Consider the following 9,422-nt stretch of genomic DNA (forward strand, 5'->3'; position numbering starts at 1 on the left):
GGCTTTACTTGGTTTTTGTTGGGGACTAGGCTGACAGAACTGGGATGAGTGGGTGAAGATTCTGACTTAGAATAGCAGTCCCACCAATTGAAGCATAGAGCACAGTGGTTAAGAGCTTGGGCACTAGAATCATTCTGTTTGGGATCCTAGGTACTGTTCTGCCCCTTACTAATTTTGTAAACTTGGACAACTTGTTTGACCTTTACCCTTCAGTAGCGTCACTTGAAAAATGGAGATAATGTGGGTCTACTGGCATAGTTGTGAGTTAACAGTTCAGCTCTTGGTTCATAGTAAAAGCTCAGTAAAATGTCAAACTGCTGTACTTGTTATTCTTCCTCTTTGTTAAAACTGTGCTCGGGCAGGGAAGGGAGCGATGAAGCGCTCATTGCACAAGAATGATGAACAGCTATGTGAGAACTTGGGTCAGGCATATTTTGAGGTGTGTACCCTACCGAGGTGAAGCATACCGTATTCCTGGGCCATCTGTGAACATGAGGGACCCTAACAACTGCTGGCAGGAGGCACAGGCGGGCCTCCTCTTGGAGTGGTAAGCGGGACTGCTATTCCTGGATACTTGACAGTTTCACCTCTCGTCTCCTGGGTACGAGAAGCCATGTGTGCTCCAATCCGAGTGGCCCGGTTTCGGAGGCTGAGGGTCACTAGGCGGTCACTCCCTCTCTGGGCTCATCCTCCGCACGCATAGCTATGGCGGAGGGTTTCTGCTCGGACCCTCCGCACTGTCCTAGCCCCAGCTCCCTCGCCTCCCGCGCAGGCGCCGCCAAGGCTACCCCTGTCGCCATGTTTCGCCCGCCCCCGCATCCTCCCCTTCTTCCTTCCCCTCCCCTCCACCAGTGAGGTCAGGCGGAGACGGTGCCGCTGCGGCCGCAGCAGCTCCCCTCCTATTCCGGGGAAGCCTAGAACTGGGACTTTTGAAAATAGCTGGAGCGGCGTTCGGGTTAGGGTCCACGCCCTCCGCCTGCGCGAGGACAGGGCGAAGTGACTGGGGCAAGAAGGGTGTGCGGAGGTGCGGGGTCCAGTGCTTCGTAGCAAGAGGGAGCCCCGGCTGCGCCGCGCGACTCGCTCTTTGGCCCTTGCAGCGTAGCACCCGGCAGATAGGCGGCGGGACGCTGGGACGCGGCTAACAAGGTGAGGCAGAGTCCTGAAGTCACTAGAACTACATCGGCAGCCTCCCTGGGTATGGGACCTGGCGAGGCGAGCCGGTGAGCGGTAAGGAGTTGGGATCTGCACCAGGGGCAGGCGGACAGGGACTCAGCTTCGCTCTTTACACGCCTCCCCCTTTTCTCTCGCGTGCTGCTGCGCTCCCCCCATCTCTGCACCTTCTCACTCCTACCTCCCGGACTAGCTTTGCCAGACGCCTGGGTTGTTTTAGAACCCCGGAAACCAGTTTTCCTTTGCTTCTTTGTTATCCCTCCAATATTTTCTCGCCCAGGCTTCACCGTCGCTGCTCTGACAATCTAGGGTCCCTCCCTCTCTGTCTGCCTCGGCCCAACAGTCTCTTGCCCTCTAACAGTTTCTGCTTTGTGCCTCTCAACTCGTCCCTTCTTCAGAATCTTCTAACTTGGAAAGCTTCACTTCTGGCTCCCGAGTCAGGAGCATTCTCCTCTTCTTCCTAGCGTTTACCTCCGCTCTGAACGTCTTCATCTCTGAATGAATGTCTTGGCTTCTGGGTTTAATCACAGTTGACTGATGAATTTATTGGAAGCTTGCAGTCTAACAAACCTACGGTTTACTGGAAGTGATGAGAATGATCCTCTAGTAAATATCAGACAAGGAACTTTAAAGTTTCTTTCTAGGTTTCAATAACTTGAGTCCAAGAACCACCGCCACTTCAAATGTATGTATGTTTGTATGTAATCCTAGCACATGTTCCTAAATCTGATTTTTCCCCTGCTGCTGAGCAGGAGCGGGGGGAGGGGGGCGGAGAGACAGAGAGACAGAGACGGAGACAGAGACAGAGACAGAGACAGACACTTTTTGATGCCTGGCTCCATCTCTCTGTCTACAAATTGGGACGTTCATGGTTTTAAGGTAGTCAGGGGACTCTAGTAATTTGGAATAAAATCACTCAAGTTAGCATAGGCTGGTTACTAAGCACATTGTATGGGAACTGAGATATTCTAGGGTTTGATGTCTCTGTTGGGTGGGCACCTGCCTTTTAAGAAGCCACAGTTTCTTACATTAGGGCTCATATTTGTATACACCCTCAACAAGCAGCATTTAAAAACCACGGATTAAAAAAAAAAAACAAAAAACAGACTACGCTTTTTTTTGTGCATTGGAGATTAATTTGCTTAAGTTGATTTCACACAGCACTGGTTTTTCTCTCAGCAATATCACCTTCTCCCTATGCAATTGCCCTATTGGCTCCCATTCTGAGGTTCATTTACTCACTTCCATGCTCTAATTAGTGTGTGAAGAAAATCGAATGGAGAATTAGAAAATGGAAGTAGAGATCGTGAACTAGCACATGCTGACTTTTGCGGCTGTGTTTTTGGAAATGGTTATATCTAGTGCTCAAATTTGAAAACAGAAAAATGAAATAATTAAGCACTAATGACATCATTTTACATTTAAAAATATTAGCTCCCTTAACTGCAAGTTCTTCTTAATATCTTTATATTTAACAGTGATAAAATTGTTTGCTTGATGTGACCAGGTGTTGCCATTAACATAGTATGCACTAATTGGTAGTAATCTCAGAAGAAATCTAGTTGTGAATGAAGATAACACCAAATTTCACTGTCCTAGTAACACTTATTTTAGCAGTGAGACAATGAATGTAGTTTCGGCTGTAACATCAAATGATGTATTTTGAAAATAGGTAAACCAGAGCCTCAATTTCCCAAGTTTTTTAATCTGTATTTTTATAAGCACACTTCAAAAGTATGGTGTGACTATATAGAGTTTTATATTGATGTTCTGAAGAAAGTGGTGTTTACAAGAACAGTAAAAACTATTGATTATCAATTTAGTTAAATGATTTGCAGGTGATTTGTAGTGCTTCTCATTCACTTGGTAAATTTCTGATTTCACTTTACTTCTATTAAAAAATGGAATATAGCAGGGAATGGGGATTTATACTATATAAGGCCACCTTTCTAAATCTGTAATTTTCTTGGCAACTCATTCTGGAAAGATGTACAAACTTGCAAACTGTTTCGAGGAAAAGAGTTTATATCATTATGTTATTTTTTCTTTTTTTAATTATTATTGATACTAAGTCTAAACTAAGATTGCCACTAATGTGAACTATTTGTTTATCAGGAAAAAAAGATGGACGTGAGTTCATTATAAGCATTTTGCTCTGAATCTCAGTATGTATTTGATATTGGATGTTTGATAATGCACTTGGCACACTTAGAGGTTATCAGACTAGATATTTCTGATGTTACTAAACATAACTGCAGTTGGCTATTGAATTCTCTACTTTTATTTTTTTTTTGTATTTTAAATTACCTTTCTTCATGTAATTTGACTGATAGTAGTGAAATGAGACTAACCAATTTTCAAATTGTTTGATTTTATTGATGTTGAATAAACTCCTATAACCTCCTCAAAGTATTTTTTTCTTAAATTGATTGGTTGAAACCAATCTATTTTTATTGCTATGAGATAACACAATAATTTGTCAGGCATCATCGGATTTCAGAAAATGTATAAAGAGCATAAAAAAAGGAACAGCCCTAGAGAAAAATTGGGGAAAAAGGCCTCTTCAAGTTACTGACATTCATAGCAATCAGCCTTTAAAAATATTGTTCATTCATTTAGTAATTTATTTTACACGATCTTTTGAGTACCTTCTATTTGCCAAGCCCCTGTGTTAGGCCTAATGATAAATCTTGAAAGGCATGGTCTTTACTCTGTGGAGTCTCACAGAGGTTATATTCCACCAAATGCTTTAGAGAATAAACAAGTAAACAAAAGAATATCCTTATAGATTACAGTGAGAATAATGAAGAGAATGAGCAAGATGTGGTATGGAGAAATGAGAAAGGCCTATTTAGCTACAGTGGTCAGGAAAGGCCTCTCAGCGAAGGTGACCTGTGAACGGACCTGAAAGAGAAGAGAGAATGATCCTTCCTTGTGAAAGAGCAGAGAGAGGAATAAGAGCCAAGGCTTTGAGGCAGAAAGACAAACTTGGGATATTTGAGGAACAGAAAGCCAACCAGTATAGCTGGAGCCTAGTGAGCTGGAGCGGGGTGGGGAAGAGTGGTTAAAGGTGTTCGAGAGCCTAGAGTATGTCAAATAATAGATAATACAGGGCTTAGAGATTCTGAGAAATAGTTTGAGTTTGATTATCAGAACAATGGGAAGTCATTGAAGAGTTTATATCAACTACTTTTCTGTGGAAGGCCACTGGCTGGAAAAAAATTAGTGGAAATAAATAAAAGTTTGTTTTATAAAGTATAAATAGAATATCTACCTACTCAGTTGTTTACATTAAACCTATTTACATTAAACCTGAGAATAACAAAAATTTTGTTTGATATGTATGCTAAATACATATGTAATTCTCTATTCTGTTTAGATAAGGGGATAGGGAAATAGGAGCTCTGAGGTATGTTAAAAAGCAGTTTCCACTGTCACACTCTCACCTGTGTCCTGAGGTAAGTTGTCACTAACTTTATTAGAAATCAGATCATTGTTTAAGAGTTTGTTTTTAAAGAATGCTTTCACACAGAAATATGTTTACTTTAGGAGGTTGGAAGTTTCATTTGCATGTGAGGGAATAAGTTAGGTTTTAGAAATGGCCTTTGGGATTTTAAGAGGAGTTGGCCATTTTCCTTTAGCTGTTGCCTACTCCAACATTTTCAAATTGCCAAACCTGTATTATTTGAGAGATTAGTATCACTCTATTCCTGATGCTTAAATGAATTTAAACTTGACATTTATTTTGTTGCCCTGAGCTCTTTCTTGAAAGCAATCCAGCTTTGAGGTCTGATTGGCCCAGAATAGGAATGCAGACAGTCATTTACATTATGTAGGGGTAAATCCTAATATTGTGGGATATTAACCTGCAAAGTAACCTTCAGCAGCTCCTGCAAGGTCTAGTTCTAACTCCTTAATTTAGGACTCAAGAATTCTACATGATTTGACTTAGGCCTGCTGACCCACGTCTTTATTATTCTCTTACACAAATCCTCTGTTGGTTTAAATGGATTTTTCCCAGTTGGGAACTTTTGTCTTAGTATTATTCTTGGCATAGATTAGGTACATAGTAACTACTTGTTGAATGACTGCCATATCATCATCCATTTGCAAAGCCTTCGCTTTCCTTTCTGTCATTGCAAATCCCAATACTAGTCAAGGAACAGTTCAAATTCTATATCCTATTATACCATCCCCCACTGATCTGATCTCTGAATGAGAACAGCAGTCACACACTTACATGTGTATCATAATTACAGTAAGTCCTCAATGTCATCTATAGGTTCTGCAACTTTAAGCAAAATGACATAACTAAACCAATTTTATCATTGGCTAATTGATATAAACAAGAGTTAAGTTCCTTCAGTATTTTACCAATGTTAAAATGAAACAACGATGCAAAATGACATTATTTGAAGACCTGCTGTGTGTTTATTTGATGCCTGGCTATGTCTTTACTGGTCTCTGGCTCCACAGAGGCCACCTGGACCTTGTCTGGTTTGCTCATTCTTCTATCCTGAGTACTTGGCCCATGGTATACCCTTTATAAATCGTTGTCGAATAATGAATAAATGCTGTCTTTTGTGTTGTGCCTCATATTATTGTTTTGGATCCTTAAATCATTTAATACTGTTTTATTTTTCACATAATTGGTGTTCTCAAGCAGATTCCGAGAGGTCATAGAGCATAGTGTTCAGAGCACAATTCTGGAGCTAGGCTTCCTGAGATCCAGTTCTGGCTAGGAGACTTACTAGCTGTGAGACACTGGGAGAGTTAATTAACCTCTCTGTACCTCGTATTTTTTTCATCTGTAAAATAGGAATAATAGAACTTAACTCTTAGGGTATTTGTAGGGGTTACATGAGTTAGTTTTACAATTTGTTGTTTGCAATTTTTAAATTTCAAAAACTGAAAACCTATAAAATTTTTATTTGGTAAGTTAGGAGCCCAAACTCAGGTGGTGATACCATCTGACTTAAACTGATGTGCGGGTATTTATAGTCTTTATTCTGCTTCATGTTAATCTTTATTTGGTTTTGCCATAGAATTAGTAATATGTTTATGGGGCAGTGCCTCAGGCCCTACTGGGGTATTACATAATATACAGTACATGCAGGTTATTTCTGTCCAAAAGTATGGATATTTCTGAATTTGGAAATACATCTGGCACCAGGACCTGGCACATAGTAAAGTTGATGCTGTTGGTGCTGATTAGGGAGGTAAATAGACTGTTTTATCCTTCCTATTACCTAGTTAATATTGGTTACCATGTAAATATGTGCTGATTTATTCATGCAACAGCTCTGAATAGAGGGCTGGCTGTATGAGTATCATTTTATCATAGTAAAAAGCTAGGTCGCATGATTGGAATGAGCCAAGACCCAGGTCTTTCAATACTCTTTCATCTAGTACCAATAAAAGTTTTTTTTTTCTTTTTTCACTTATACCAAGAGTGTTTTTTGGGTAGGGAGGATTCAGTTAATAATTTATTTAATATGATTAGACACTTATTCTTTGCAGTTATTAAACAATTATTAAGCTCTTCATGTGTATAGAAATAAAACAAATGAGGCATGGTTTCTGGCCTTCAGTAGTTCCAGCATCATGCATGGTTACACTCATGGGGAAATCATTAATATCAAAAACGTACAAAGAAAAACACAGAAACAATTGAAAACTTGTTTTAGTGTCCACTACATGGAACTGGTTTTTATTCACCCTAACCACTCCTCACTCTACAATATTATCTCTATATGACATTCCAGCAGCTTTTTCTGTCTAGCTATATTAAGCAAAATATGGTTTTTATTTGTTCTCCTTTGTCAATATTTATAAATCATAATTGGAATATTTTCTTTGTCCTTTTTCTTTTATGGATTTGGGCATAATTATATGTCTCAAAAGATTTTTCTGGAATGTTCTTACAGTTGAAAACTAGTCCTTGAAACTATTCTGCCAGTTCATTCAACAAATATTTATTAAGAACCTATTATATTCTAGGAATTGCACTAGTTTAAACAAATAGAACCTCTGTCTAGTGCTCTTTTCCTCAAACTGGAGCACACTGGGTATACTGGGTGATCAGAGTGGTGACATGATAGTGTACCCCAGGAGCTACAACATAAAGCGGATGTGTTTTCTTGAAGCATCTGTCTTACACAAAGATTTAGAACATTCACTGGTAGCTAATTTAAAATGTTTAGTAATATTTATACAAATTCAAATACAAGCATACTTGGAGATATTGCAGGTTCAGTTCTAAACCACTGCAATGAAGTGAATATTACAATAAAGCAAGTCACATGAATTTTTTGGTTTTCTAGTGCATATAAAAGTTATATTTACACTATATTGTAGTCTATTAAATGTACAATAGAATTACATCTTATGTGCTTACCTTAATTTAAAAATACTTAACCATCATTACAAAACATTAACCATCATCGAAGCCTGTTGGAAAAATAACACCGATAGACTTGATGCAGGGTTGCCACAAACCTTCAGTTTGTTAAAAAAATGTAACATATGCAAAATGCAGTAAAGCAAGTACAATAAAATGAGGTATGCTTTTACGCTGTGCTTTATTATTTTATTTTATTTTTTATTTTTTAGGCAAGGCAACCCTTGATTGACCTCACAGATTGCAAGGACCTTGTCAGCTTACAATTCCTTATTTTTATTTTTTATTTTTTACACTTAGAGCACCTGGTCTTTCTAGGTGGTCTCCCCTCCAAGTACTAACCAGGTCCAACTCTGCTTAGCTTTCGAGATCAGACGGGATCGGGCTTGTTCAGAATAGCATGGCCGTAGAATGCTGTGCTTTTGAGTGCAATATTTATATGAAAATTTGAGGTAAAACCCAATACTTCAGAGAAAGTCTCTGCTTGCAAGGGCAGCTGTGGTAACCCTAGCATGACACTTTAAAAAGCACTGAGGCCACACTTTGCTGTCTTGAGTTTGTTTTTTTAGTCAAATACTCATACATTCTCATAGCCATAAATTCCCATGATGACTTTCCTATGTTGCCTAATTTCTTTCAGTTCAAGGAACATCCTGGTTGCTTAATAATGGTCTAAATCTTAAAATTTGTTGAGTCCTAACAGAATTCTTAATATTTGTGGGCAGTAGCCAAGACTGATAGTGAAGGGCTTGTGAAGGCACTGATAATCTTCAGAAGAGAGCTTGTTAGAACACAATAACTATGAACTTAAAGCAGGACAATTGATGGGGTCGAAGCTTTGCCCCATTCTATGCACAGTTTCCCATATCACTGAATAAAGTTAACTTTTGCTAATTTTAAAGCTTCATTTGTTTATAACACATTCAGTATACAAATTGCTTTAATTGCTGGCCACTGAAATAATTAATAGCGAAGTTGTTAAAGTTTATGTGCTTTGATGTTGATAAAAGATTTCTAGAGTTTGAAGTGGTTTGAAAAGTTTCAAGCAGAACATTGGAAGAATACCTGTTACAAAGCACTGATTTTATTTGCTCCAAATGAGAAAGGTGAAGAGAAAGGCAAGTGAAGAAAGGGGATGAAAGTAAATGGAGTAAGTCAAACACTGAATCTTTCAACTGATTTTTATTATTTATGCCCCCCTTTCATTTTTCCAGACACAGTTCACAGGGCCTGCCATTGTTGTATTGTTGGTTACTCCCCCAAACTCAAGGATATAGGTATAGAGGGGTGATTAAGGAATGGTCTTTATAGTCTATGTGTGAAGTGCTTTTACAGTCTATTCAGTAAAAGAGGATAAGAGAATTGTAGAATTTTGCTTCCTGGTGCCACTTTATAAAAATAGCCATATATTTTTGAAGAAGACTTTATTTTAACAAAGTTTTCTATTCTGCCTTTGAATATTTTTCAGTGGAAAGGCTGAGTTTAATGGCTAAGATCTTGGGCCCTGGAATCACAGACTTGGCTTCAAATTCTGCTTATTTCTTGTTGGCAGTGTAATTTTAGGCAACTCTCTTTACCTCTCTGAACCTGTTTGCCTCCTCTGCAAATGATCTCATCTGGTGATTTTAAGGATTAAATGAAGTAATGCTTACGAAGTGCTAAGCACAGTTCAAGCTACACTGTAGATATAGTTATTACTGACATAGATTTATGTCATAACTAGTTAAAACTTGGAGCACACTATAGGAGTTTATATGGGAACCAGAAGTGAGGGAAAATTGTGTCTTTCTTTATATTGTCTCAATCCTAGCTGGAATGCTATTTTTTTTTTCATGATTTCAACAAGTATTTA

At 38.7% G+C, this 9,422-nt stretch overlaps 1 protein-coding gene and 1 pseudogene across 1 annotated transcript in view; one reads left to right on the plus strand and one right to left on the minus strand.

Annotated features, from left to right (window-relative positions):
* The first annotated feature begins 872 nt into the window (after positions 1–872).
* Positions 873–9,422, plus strand: part of KLHL13 (kelch like family member 13) — a 228,976-nt gene continuing 220,426 nt past the window's right edge. The window contains exon 1 of the mRNA XM_025046176.1: positions 873–1,146. The gene's annotated coding sequence lies outside the window, so the exon portion shown is untranslated. The remainder of the gene's footprint in view (positions 1,147–9,422) is intronic.
* On the minus strand, positions 7,864–7,982 carry LOC112479201 (annotated as a pseudogene).

Source organism: Pteropus alecto, unplaced genomic scaffold (assembly GCF_000325575.1).
Source record: "Pteropus alecto unplaced genomic scaffold, ASM32557v1 scaffold280, whole genome shotgun sequence".
NCBI lineage: Eukaryota > Metazoa > Chordata > Mammalia > Chiroptera > Pteropodidae > Pteropus > Pteropus alecto.